Source organism: Triticum dicoccoides, chromosome 3B (genome assembly GCF_002162155.2).
Source record: "Triticum dicoccoides isolate Atlit2015 ecotype Zavitan chromosome 3B, WEW_v2.0, whole genome shotgun sequence".
NCBI lineage: Eukaryota > Viridiplantae > Streptophyta > Magnoliopsida > Poales > Poaceae > Triticum > Triticum dicoccoides.
The window spans coordinates 629,525,354-629,537,867 of NC_041385.1; positions in this window are offsets into that span (position 1 = coordinate 629,525,354).

Consider the following 12,514-nt stretch of genomic DNA (forward strand, 5'->3'; position numbering starts at 1 on the left):
CGCGCCGCCACCGGTGGCCGAACTCCGCCGCCGCTCGCCGCCCGTTCGCCGGTTCGCCGCCGCCTCTCCGCCGCGTTCGCCGCCGGCCCCGAGCTCCCCGCCGCCGTGGACCGCCTCCCCTGCGCCCGTGCCCTGCCGCCTTTGCCGCCGGACCTCGTCTCCGCCACCGCCGGTCAGATGCGCCGCCCCCGGCCTCCTCCTCCTCACCGGCGCCTCCTCGCACCAGATCCGGTCAGCCTCCACCGGATCCGGCCGGGATCCCTCCTCCCCGCGCCTCCCCGAGCCTCCCCTGCATCTTCCTCCTCGTCTCCGGCGATGAGCTCCGGCGAGCCTCGGAATCCGCGCCGTCCAGATCTATCCCGCAGGTTGACCCCGTTTTTGCCTAAGTCCCCAGATCTATAGTATTTTATGCCCTGTTTGACATGCCATAACTCTGCATTCGTAGCTCCGTTTCATGCATATGATATATCAAAATGTTTGCTCTGAGATGCTCTTCATTTCATTCCATTGTACCATGTTCATTTGAGTTCATCTTGATGCCCGAATCATCATTGCAAGAGTGCTATATGATATTAACTGCTGTCTCGTAACAGAACATGCTCATTTGTCATTTTTGACATGTTTGATGTGTGCATCCTGTGAGCTTGAGCTCTACATGTGTTTTGAACTATGACATGCCATCTTTACATAGGTGCAATCCATGTATTTTTGTGAGTTGTGTACTGAGTGCATCAAGCTTGTTAAGTAGAGTACTTGCTGTTGCTATTTTGCTAGGCTGAATCTGTTATTTTGTGATGCTATGTAAACCTGCTGCTACAAGTCATTCTATGCATAATCTGGAGATGTTCACTAAGGATGTTTTGTTATATATGTCATGATCTATCCATCAACGCCCCTGGTTGCAATTATAGCCTGCTGTAGCTTGTTGTAAGCTTGCTCCAAAGTTGCTAAATAATGTTGCTGTCAGCCTGTTAACATTAAGTTCAATGTTGCCATGATTATTGTTAGTGATCCAAGCATGATATAAACTTTCTCTTGCCATGATTAGCTTCATAAACATGTCTTCTTGCCGTTGGATGCCTTGTCATGCCATGTAATGCTCTGTGGTGAGTGGTTCAAGCTCACTAACATGCCTACTTATCGTTGTTCCTGCCATGTTTGAATCTGTCATATCATTTGCCATGTTTACATGGGTGCCATCATATTTTCTGTTCCTTTTTGGCTCATGGTCAGTAAAGGACTTTTGTTCTATGCATTTAGTAGATTCATGCCATGCCTTTTTTTGCCATGTTAAGTTCCTGTAACATGTTGTTTGATAGCTCTAAACATTGCAACCTGATGTTATTTCTGCTAAGACTGAAACTGTTATTATATGCAATCTTGCCATGTGTTTTGGAGCATGTTCTAGTGATTTCTGGAGATAGCTCAGTGTTCATGTTTTGTCATGCTTTACCTGTACATCATGCCCATGCCTTTTGTTTTCATATTGTTGTACTGTAGCCTATTGTTTTGATGCTTGCAATATGCCTAGTTGCTGTTTTGGACAGATTGTTGCTATAACTTGTATAGTGTGTGTGTGATGCACCGTTACTCCGTTTTGAGTGTGCTCTATATGAAACTTGCTTGATTTTACATGTAGTTTCATATTATCATGTTGCATCCTTGTTTTGAGGTGTTTGCTTGATGTTTGTATGCATTTTGCATCAATGCCATGCTTATCTTGTTTTGATCATATCTTCTAGGCCGCCGCTCCAAATAAATGAACTTTATATGTAACTTGACTAGAATCTCGTGTAGATCATCTTGGTGTATCTTAAATTGCTGTTTAACAACTTGAGCATAAGGTTTATTCAGATCTGTACCAATTTCGAAATTTGCATATGAGGACTTACCGAAATTGTTATATGTTGTTTCCGGCCTCATTTGAACTTGCTTTGATGTGTTGTTCTTGTTTGCATCATCTCTTGCCATGAGTAGCTTCATGTAGCTTTGTCATGCATCATGCTTGTTGCGCATCATGTCATGTTCATGTGTGATGTGTTTACCATGTTGTGTGCTTCTTCTCGATAGTTCCCGTTTCGTTGCGATCGTGAGGATTCGTTCATCTACGCTTGGTTCGGCTTCATCCGTTCGTCTTCTTCATGGACTCGTTCTTTTTCCTAGCGGGATTTCAGGCAAGATGACCTTCACCTTGGATCTCACTACTATCATTGCTATGCTAGTTGCTTCGTTCTATCACTTTGCTGCGCTACCTATCTTTTGCTCTTCAAGCCTCTCAAATTGCCATGAACCTCTAACCTTTGACACCCTTCCTAGCAAACCATTGCTTGGCTATGTTACCGCTTTTTCTCAGCCCCTCTTATAGCGTTGTTAGTTGCAGGTGAAGTTGAAGATTGCTCCATGGTGGACAGGATTATGTTGGGATATCACAATATCTCTTATATTATTAATGCATCTATATACTTGGTAAAGGGTGGAAGACTCGGCCTTATGCCTGGTGTTTTGTTCCACTCTTGCCACCCTAGTTTCCGTCATACCGGTGTTTTGTTCCCGGATTTTGCGTTCCTTACGTGGTTGGGTGATTTATGGGACCCCCTTGACAGTTTGCTTTGAATAAAACTCCTCCAGCAAGGCCCAACCTTGGTTTTACCATTTGCCTCACCACCACGTATACTCTTCCCTTGGGTCGGCCAACCCGAGGGTCATCTTTATTTTAGCCCCCCCGGGCCAATGCTTGTCTAAGTGTTGGTCCGAACCAAGCCGCCTGCGGGGCCACCTCGGGGAAACTTGAAGTCTGGTTTTACTCGTAGCCTGTCTCATCCGGTGTTGCCCTGAGAACGAGATATGTGCAGCTCCTATCGGGATTGTCGGTGCATCGGGCGGCTTTGCTGGTCTTGTTTTACCATTGTCGAAATGTCTTGTAAACCGGGATTCCGAGTCTGATCGAGTCTTCCTGGGAGAAGGTATATCCTTCGTTGATTGCGAGAGCTTATCATGGGCTAAGTTGGGACACCCCTGCAGGGTATAAACTTTCGAAAGCCATGCCCGCGGTTATGGGCAGATGGGAATTTGCTAATGTCCGGTTGTAGATAACTTGACACCAGATCCGAATTAAAACGCATCAACCGCGTGTGTAGCCGTGATGGTCTCTTTTCGGCGGAGTCCGGGAAGTGAACACAGTTTTTGGGTTATGTTTGATGTAAGTAGGAGTTCAAGATCACTTCTTGATCATTGCTAGCTTCACGATCGTTCCGCTTGCTCTCTTCTTGCTCTTATTTGCGTAGGTTAGCCACCATATATGCTTAGTCGCTGCTGCAACCTCACCACTTTACCCCTTCCTTTCCCATTAAGCTTTGCTAGTCTTGATACCCATGGTAATGGGATTGCTGAGTCCTCGTGGCTCACAGATTACTACAACAACAGTTGAAGGTACAGGTTATGCGATGATCATGACGCGAGAGTGATGTTTGCTTGTTTTGGAGTTCTTCTTCTGCTTCTTCTTCGATCAGGGGATAGGTTCCAGGTCGGCAGCCTGGGCTAGCAGGGTGGATGTCATTTGAGTTTCTGTTTATGTTTCATCCGTAGTCGGATGTTGCTCTTATGTATTGTGATGTTGTATTTGTGTGGCATTGTATGCCTTTTGTATGTATCCCCATATATTATGTAATGTTGATGTAATGATATCCACCTTGCAAAAGCGTTTCAATATGCGGTTTTATCCTTGGTGGGACCTTCGAGTCTCTTTAGGATAGTATCGCATATTGGGCGTGACAAGTTGGTATCAGAGCCTCGACCGACCCTTAGGATCCCCCTTGATTGATCGTGTAGTTTGGCCGTTGTCGAGTCTAGAAGAAAACTGTTTTCGTAGTCTAGTTATATTGGAGAGTAGGAATTCTTTTTACTCCTCAGCCCCCTCGTCGCTCCGGTAAGGAATCTTGACGTAGGTGTTTTGAATTACTCCTCTTCCCTTTCAAATTTTCTTTAGGATCACACAGTTGGTTTTTCGGTCGTTGGTTCTCTTCTCTTTTCATCCGGTGCATTTCTCGTCAAGTTGACTCGAGCCTCTTCATCGTTGCCAATTTCAATCCTCAGTTGCTTTCTTTTCCCACCCACCCACCCTTTTTCTTCTCGAAGCCGGAGTCTGTAATCGAGTATCCATCCTACTTGTGTGAAGCCTTCGCTTTCTTTCAACCGGTGTTGTCTCTTCAAGATATTCGTCGGTTTTCCCCTTCCAAGTTGCCTTTGTTTTTTTCCGCCCTCCCACCCCTTTTCTTCCCGGAGTTTGAGTCTGTTTCGAGCATCAATTTCATTCGTGCAGAGCCTCTTCAGTCGTCCCTCAATTATTTCAACCGGTGAATTCTCGTCTCATTCGTCATTCTTCATCTCTTTTCCTTTCTGGCGGACTCAATTCAAGTTTTTTTTCGAGTTGATCATATTCTTCTCCTTGGATCAAGTGTTCTCCTTGCTCGTTTGCCTCTCGCCATTCAATCATTCTGGAGTTCGGAAGACATCTCAGGAGATTCGTCTGTGTTCCAATTAATTCGAGGTTGTCACCTCATTCAAATATCTCAATTGTTCCGGTGCTTCACATATCTGTTCAACATCCCTTTCCAATGGTGTTTTCTTTTGGTGGGCCCTAACCCACAGGTCTTTTTCCAGGATCTTACCTGACTCTTCTAATTATTCTGGAGCTATTCCCAAATTCTTTTCAAGTGTGACGTAAGAATGGATCCCATCAGTCAGATGCCTTTCCAAGATCGATTTCAAATCTTTTTCATTGTTGCCTCAAACTCTTCGCTTTTTGTTCTCATGGAGTACCTCAGTATTTTTGGTGGTGTTTCTCGTCGTCATTTGAAGACTGAAGAAGAGTTTTTCCTCTAAATCTTGTCTATTCTCTCAAAGGTTCATGGTTCTAGTTTCATGCTACCCTCTCGAATTATTCCATTTGTCAGATATTGTTCTCTTACCCATCCGGTGTATGTCAGGAAGTTGTTTTCCCATTTCTTTTCACCAGAGGCCATCGTTCCAGAAGAATTCTTTGTACTCACATTTCAGCTACCGTTATCCAATTATCCAGGTGCTCCGTTCAAGTGTTCTTGAATCAGCTCATGATCTCCTTGTTCTTTTGCATCTAAATTCCCTCTAGCTTATTTGTTCTACTAATTCTTCCCGGTGATTCATTCTCTTTCGTCATTCAATTTTCGAATTCTTACGGTGGTTCGTTCAAGATTCTTTTTCATTGATTATCATTTTTATCCGTTTGTTCTTTCCAATCCTACCGGTGGTTCATGAAGACTTTCTCAAGTTTTGTGCTATACCCCCCCCCCCTTAATACTTTTCAAGAAGAATAAGTAGTATGCAAAATCCATTGCTTGTCATCAATTTAATTTGATGAAGGTTAAGCATACAATAAATCTTATTCTTATTTCATCCAAGTGAGTAATCCCTTCCTTCGGAGTTTGTTCTCGATGAATAAATTCTAGTTCCAAGTGTTTTCATCTTCCGAAGTTCAAATTTCCTTGGCAATTTCATCGGAACCTCCATCTAAATCGTCGTAAGGCTCATCTTATTCTTTCTTCCTTCATTCTATCTCATCATCCTTTTGTCACAGGAGTTCTTCATGGTGGTTCTTCATGATTTAATTCATTCTTCAAGAGTTATTCAAGATTTTTTGGAGGAGTTCAAGTATCTTTTCTTCTCGCATCTCGAAGTGCAATTAATTCTCCATATTCTTTTGAAATGGAGTTTTGCATTTCTTCGTTCTTCTCAGTTATCCAATCATTCCCGCTTGTGGCCGGTTATCACCTCATGATCTTGAGATGTTACCTATAAGACCACAACAAGCTTATTCTTTTCGTTGTTGATTTTCTCAACAACTCCGTTCAACCCTTCCTTCTAAGTTCTTTTCATTCAATTCTTTCAATTCCTTCGAAGGCATTGCGTTGGTCATCTCGTCAACTGCCATCCCATCTTGCGAAGCTCGTGTTCTATTCCTCCATGTTTCAGCCGGGGTGCTGTCTAAATCCTTTCAGTCTTATTCTTTTCTTATCTCGTCCTAACCGGAGTGCTTTCTTAGTCTATCTGATTCTGTGAGCTTTCAATTCTCATCTTTCTCGTCGTTCCTCTCTTCTTCTCAAGTGCTCTCGATTCTTTTCTTCTTCTCTTGAGTTCTTGTTTCACATCATCCTTTTTCCCTTCCGCCTCGGTCCTAAGATCTCGGGACGAGATCTCTTGTTAGTGGAGGAGTGTTGTAACGCCCCGGATTTGATGCGCCAGGTGTCTGCCAGTTATTCACCGTCGTTGCCATGTATTTTGCTTGCGTGTTGCATTTTTTCATGTCATCATGTGCATTGCATTGCATACGTGTTCGTCTCATGCATCCGAGCATTTTCCCCGTTGTCCGTTTTGCGATCCGGCACTCCTATGCCCTCTGGCGTTCCCCTTTTGTCTCCTGTTGCGAGCGGGTGTTAAACTTTCTCGGAATGGCCCGAGGTTTGTCAAGCGGCCTTGGTATACCACCGGTAGACCGCCTATCAAGTTTTGTGCCATTTGGAGTCCGTTTGATACTCCAATGGTTAACCGGGGTACCGTAAAAGCCTCTTTGTGTTGCAGCCCAACACCCCTCCAAACTGGCCCAAAACCCATCCTAACCCCCTCCATGCTCTCGGTCATTCGATCACAATCGTGTAGGCAAAAACCGTGCCTCATTTAGAGCCTCCTAGCTCCCTCTACCTATAAATATGTGCCCCTCCGCGAAAATTTCGCAGTCCAACACTCCAAACCCTAGAAATTCCCCTCTCGCCCGCTGGACATGTCCGTCCGCCCCCGCACCCAATCCAGGCCTGCCGCGTGGCCTCCCGCGCCATCCCTGCCGCCATGGCCCGCCAGGCCCAGGCGCGGCCCGCCCAGGCCCGCGCGGCCGCTCGTCCGCCCCGCGCCATGCGGCTCGCCACCCTGATCCACCGCCGCCGGCCTCCCTTCGCGCCGCCGCTGCCGGCCGGCTCTTCCGCCGCCGCCAGCCGAACTCCGCCGCAGCCTGCCGCCCGTTCGTTGGTTCACCGCCGCCTCTCCGCCGCGTTCGCCGCCGGCCCCGAGCTCCCCGCCGCCGTGGACCACCTCCCCTACGCCCGTGCCCCGTCGCCTCTGCCGCCAGACCTCGCCTCCGCCGCCACCGGCCAGATGCGCCGCCCCCGGCCTCCTACTGCTCGCCGGCGCCTCCTTGCGCCAGATCCGGTCAGCCCCCACCGGATCCGGCCGGGATCCCTCCTCCCCGCGCCTCCCCGAGCCTCCCCGACATCTTCCTCCTCGTCTCCGGCGACGGCGTCCGGCGAGCCTCAAAATCCGCGCCGTCCAGATCTATCCCGCAGGTTGACCCCGTTTTTGCCTAAGTCCCCAGATTTGCAGTATTTTATGCCCTGTTTGACATGCCATAACTCTGCATCCGTAGCTCCGTTTCATGCATATGATATATCAAAATATTCGCTGTGAGATGCTCTTCATTTCATTCCATTGTGCCATGTTCATTTGAGTTCATCTTGATGCCTGAAACATCGTTGCAAGAGTGCTATATGATATTAACTGCTGTCTGGTAACAGAACATGCTCATTTGTCATTTTTGCCATTTTTGATGTGTGCATCCTATGAGCTTGAGCTCTACATGTTTGAACTATGACATGCCATCTTTACATAGGTGCAATCCATGTATCTTTGTGAGTTGTGTACTGAGTGCATCAAGCTTGTTAAATAGAGTACTTGCTGTTGCTGTTTTGCTAGGCTGAATCTGTTATTTTGTGATGCTATGTAAACCTGCTGCTACAAGTCATTCTATGCATAATATGGAGATGTTCACTAAGGATGTTTGGTTATATATGTCATGCTCTATCCATCCATGCCCCTGGTTGCATTTATAGCCTGCTGTAGCTTGTTGTAAGCTTGCTCCAAAGTTGCTAAATAATGTTGTTGTCAGCCTGTTAACATTAAGTTCAATGTTGCCATGATTATTGTTAGTGATCCAAGCATGTTATGAACTTCCTCTTGCGATGCTTAGCTTCATAAACATGTCTTCTTGCCGGTGGATGCCTTGTCATGCCATGTAATGCTCTGTGGTGAGTGGTTCAAGCTCACCAACATGCCTACTTATCGTTGTTCCTGCCATGTTTGAATCTGTCATATCATTTGCCATGTTTACATGGGTGCCATCATATTTTCTGTTCCTTTTTGGCTCATGGTCAGTAAAGGACTTTTGTTCTATGCATTTAGTAGATTCGTGACATGACTTTTTTTGCCATGTTAAGTTCCTGTAACATGTTGTTTGATAGCTCTAAACATTGCAACCTGATGTTATTTCTGCTAAGACTGAAACTGTTATTATATGCAATCTTGCCATGTGTTTTGGAGCATGTTCTAGTGATTTCTGGAGATAGCTCAGTGTTCATGTTTTGTCATGCTTTACCTGTACATCATGCCCATAGCTTTTGTTTTCATACTGTGGTACTGTAGCATATTGTTTTGATGCTTGCAATATGCCTAGTTGCTGTTTTGGACAGATTGTTGCTATAACTTGTATAGTGTGTGTGTGATGCACCGTTGCTCCATTTTGAGTGTGCTCTATATGAAACTTGCTTGATTTTACATGTAGTTTCATATTATCGTGTTGCATCCTTGTTTTGAGGTGTTTTCTTGATGTTTGTATGCATTTTGCATCAATGCCATGCTTATCTTGTTTTGATCATATCTTCTAGGCCGTAGCTTCGAATTAAATGAATTTTATATGTAACTTGACTAGAATCTCGTGTGGATCATCTTGGTGCATCTTAACTTGCTGTTTAACAACTTGAACATAAGGTTTATTCAGATCTGTACCAATTTCGAAATTTGCATATGAGGACTTACCGGAATTGTTTTATGTTGTTTCCGGCCTCATTTAAACTTCCTTTGATGTGCTGTTCTTGTTTGCATCATCTCTTGCCATGAGTAGCTTCATGTAGCTTTGTCATGCATCATGCTTTTTGCACATCATGTCATGTTAATGTGTGGTGTGTTTACCATGTTGTGTGCTTCTTCTCGATAGTTCCCGTTTCGTTGCGATCGTGAGGATTCGTTCGTCTACGCTTGGTTAGGCTTCATCTGTTCGTCTTCTTCATGGACTCATTCTTCTTTCTAGCGGGATTTCAGGCAAGATGACCGTCACCTTGGATATCACTACTATCATTGCTATGCTAGTTGCTTCATTCTATCGCTTTGCTGCGCTACCAATCTTTTGCTCTTCAAGCCTCTCAAATTGCCATGAACCTCTAAGCTATGACACCCTTCCTAGCAAACTATTGCTTGACTATGTTACCGCTTTTGCTCAGCCCCTCTTATAGCGTTGTTAGTTGCAGGTGAAGTTGAAGATTGCTCCATGGTGGACAGGATTATGTTGGGATATCACAATATCTCTTATATTATTAATGCTTCTATATACTTGGTAAAGGGTCGAAGACTCGGCCTTATGCCTGGTGTTTTGTTCCACTCTTGCTGCCCTAGTTTCCGTCATACCGATGTTATGTTCCCGGATTTTGCATTCCTTACGCGGTTGGGTGATTTATGGGACCCCCTTCACAGTTCGCTTTGAATAAAACTCCTCCAGCAAGGCCCAACCTTGGTTTTACCATTTGCCTCACCACCACCTATACCCTTCCCTTGGTTCAGCCAACCCGAGGGTCATCTTTATTTTAGCCCCCCCGGGCCAATGCTTGTCTAAGTGTTGGTCCGAACCGAGCCGCCTGCAGGGCCACCTCGTGGAAACTCGAAGTCTGGTTTTACTCGTAGCCTATCTCATCCGGTGTTGCCCTGAGAACGAGATATGTGCAGCTCCTATCGGGATTGTCGGTGCATCGGGCGGCTTTGCTAGTCTTGTTTTACCATTGTTAAAATGTCTTGTAAACCGGGATTCCGAGTCTGATAGGGTCTTCCTGGGAGAAGGTATATCCTTCGTTGATCACGAGAGCTTATCATGGGCTAAGTTGGGACACCCCTGCAGGGTATAAACTTTCAAAAGCCGTGCCCGCGGTTATGGGCAGATGGGAATCTGTTAATGTCCGGTTGTAGATAACTTGACACAAGATCCGAATTAAAACGCATCAACCGCATGTGTAGCCGTGATGGTCTCTTTTCGGCGGAGTCCGGGAAGTGAACACGGTTTTTGGGTTATGTTTGACGTAAGTAGGAGTTCAAGATCACTTCTTGATCATTGCTAGTTTCCGACCGTCCCGCTTGCTCTCTTCTTGCTCTTATTTGTGTAGGTTAGCCACCATATATGCTTAGTCGCTGCTGCAACCTCACCACTTTACCCCTTCCTTTCCCATTAAGCTTTGCTAGTCTTGATACCCATGGTAATGGGATTGCTGAGTCCTCGTGGCTCACAGATTACTACAACAACAGTTGAAGGTACAGGTTATGTGATGATCATGACGCGAGAGCGATGTTTGCTTGTTTTGGAGTTCTTCTTCTGCTTCTTCTTCGATCAGGGGATAGGTTCCAGGTCGGCAGCCTGGGCTAGCAGGGTGGATGTCGTTTGAGTTTCTGTTTATGTTTCATCCGTAGTCGGATGTTGCTCTTATGTATTGTGATGTTGTATTCGTGTGGCATTGTATGCCTTTTGTATGTATCCCCATCTATTATGTAATGTTAATGTAATGATATCCACCTTGCAAAAGCGTTTCAATATGCGGTTCTATCCTTGGTGGGACCTTCGAGTCTCTTTAGGATAGTATCGCATATTGGGCGTGACAAGTGCAGGTACAGGTTTTGCGATGATCTTGACGCGAGAGTGATGTTACTTGTTTTGGAGTTCTTCTTCTGCTTCTTCTTCGATCAGGGGATAGGTTCCAGGTCGGCAGCCTGGGCTAGCAGGGTGGATGTCGTTTGAGTCTCTGTTTGTGTTTCATCCGTAGTCGGATGTGGCTCTTGTGTATGATGATGTTGTATTCATGTGGCATTGTATGCCTTTTGTATGTATCCCAATCTATTATGTAATGTTGATGTAATGATATCCACCTTGCAAATGCATTTCAATATGCGGTTCTATCCTTGGTGGGACCTTCGAGTCTCTTTAGGATAGTATCGCATATTGGGCGTGACACAACTCCTCAATAACACAACTAGAATTCTCCAAAGATTTAGCTGCATCTTTTGATAATAATACTTCTAGGGATAAGGTTGAAAAATTCATTCTTGCAGGCATGATCTTTTATCACTTCAACAGAATTGGGATGTATACTAATCGTTTTAAGATCTTATTTATTAGGAGTTGTACCCTTATTATTAGTAACTTGAGTAGTCTTGCTAAATTTTATGGGAGTTTTTTAAACAATATTAGCAAAAGAAAAAGCCAAGCTTAAGTTACTAAAAATTTCTTCCAATTTATCAATCTGAGAAGGGCTTTCTCCAATTCTTTCGTTAATTATGGTTTCCTTGTCCTTTAGTAGTTTAAAAACATCACCAGCTTTTGACCCAAATTTATTAGCAAGATTATGCATCTTTTTATCCAAGTTTTCAATTTTCTTCAAGGTGACCATCTTATTTTAAATAGCATCTAATCTTTGCATAATATGCTCAAGAGTTAAGATTGTTTCATTAATAATGATAGGTGGTGCACCCACTAGACCTGCCATGGCACTAAAAGTGTCCAAAGATGGAAACATCAAGAAGTTCCCACCGGTAATCGTATCAATGACAAATCTATACCAAGTGGTTATTCCCACATAAAAACTGTGAATAAGAACAACGGTAGATTGCTTATGAATAGATCTATTATGAGCATTGCAAATTCTATAGAAAGCATCTTCTATATTCTCCCCTCCCCTTTGTTTAAGATTAAGAACCTCATTCTCGAGGGTACACGCAACAGAGGAAGAACTAGCCATGATGACAAAGCAAGCAAGATTGCAAACAAAAACATATCTGACAGAAAAATGGCGAACGAAAAAGAGGGCAAATAAAACGGAAAATTTGTGTGAAGTGGGGGAGATGAAAACGAGAGGCAAATGGCAAATAAAGTAAATTGCAAGGAGATGAGATTTGTGATTAGGAACGTCATAGATGTTGATGATGTCTCCCCGACAACGGCGCCAGAAATTCCTTTTGATGTCGCTTGAACTACGTCGGTATTTCCCCAAAGAGGAAGGGATGATGCAACACAACTACAGTAGGTATTCCCCTCAGTTATGAAACCAAGGTATCAATCCAGTAGGAGAACCAAGCAACACTATGTAAACGGTATCTGCACACAAAGAACAAATACTTGCAACCCGACGCTTATGAGGGGTTGTCAATCCCTCTACGGGTAACAGCGCCAGAAATTGTCAAGTTGATGGGATAAAATTTGTGTAGATTGGATAAATAGATCTCGATAAAACGCAAAATAAAATAAGTAATAAAAAGTGCAGCAAGGTATTTTTGGGTTTTTGGAATAATAGATCTAAAAACAAAAGCAAATAAAAATATATCTCAAAGAAAATATGATAAAGAATAG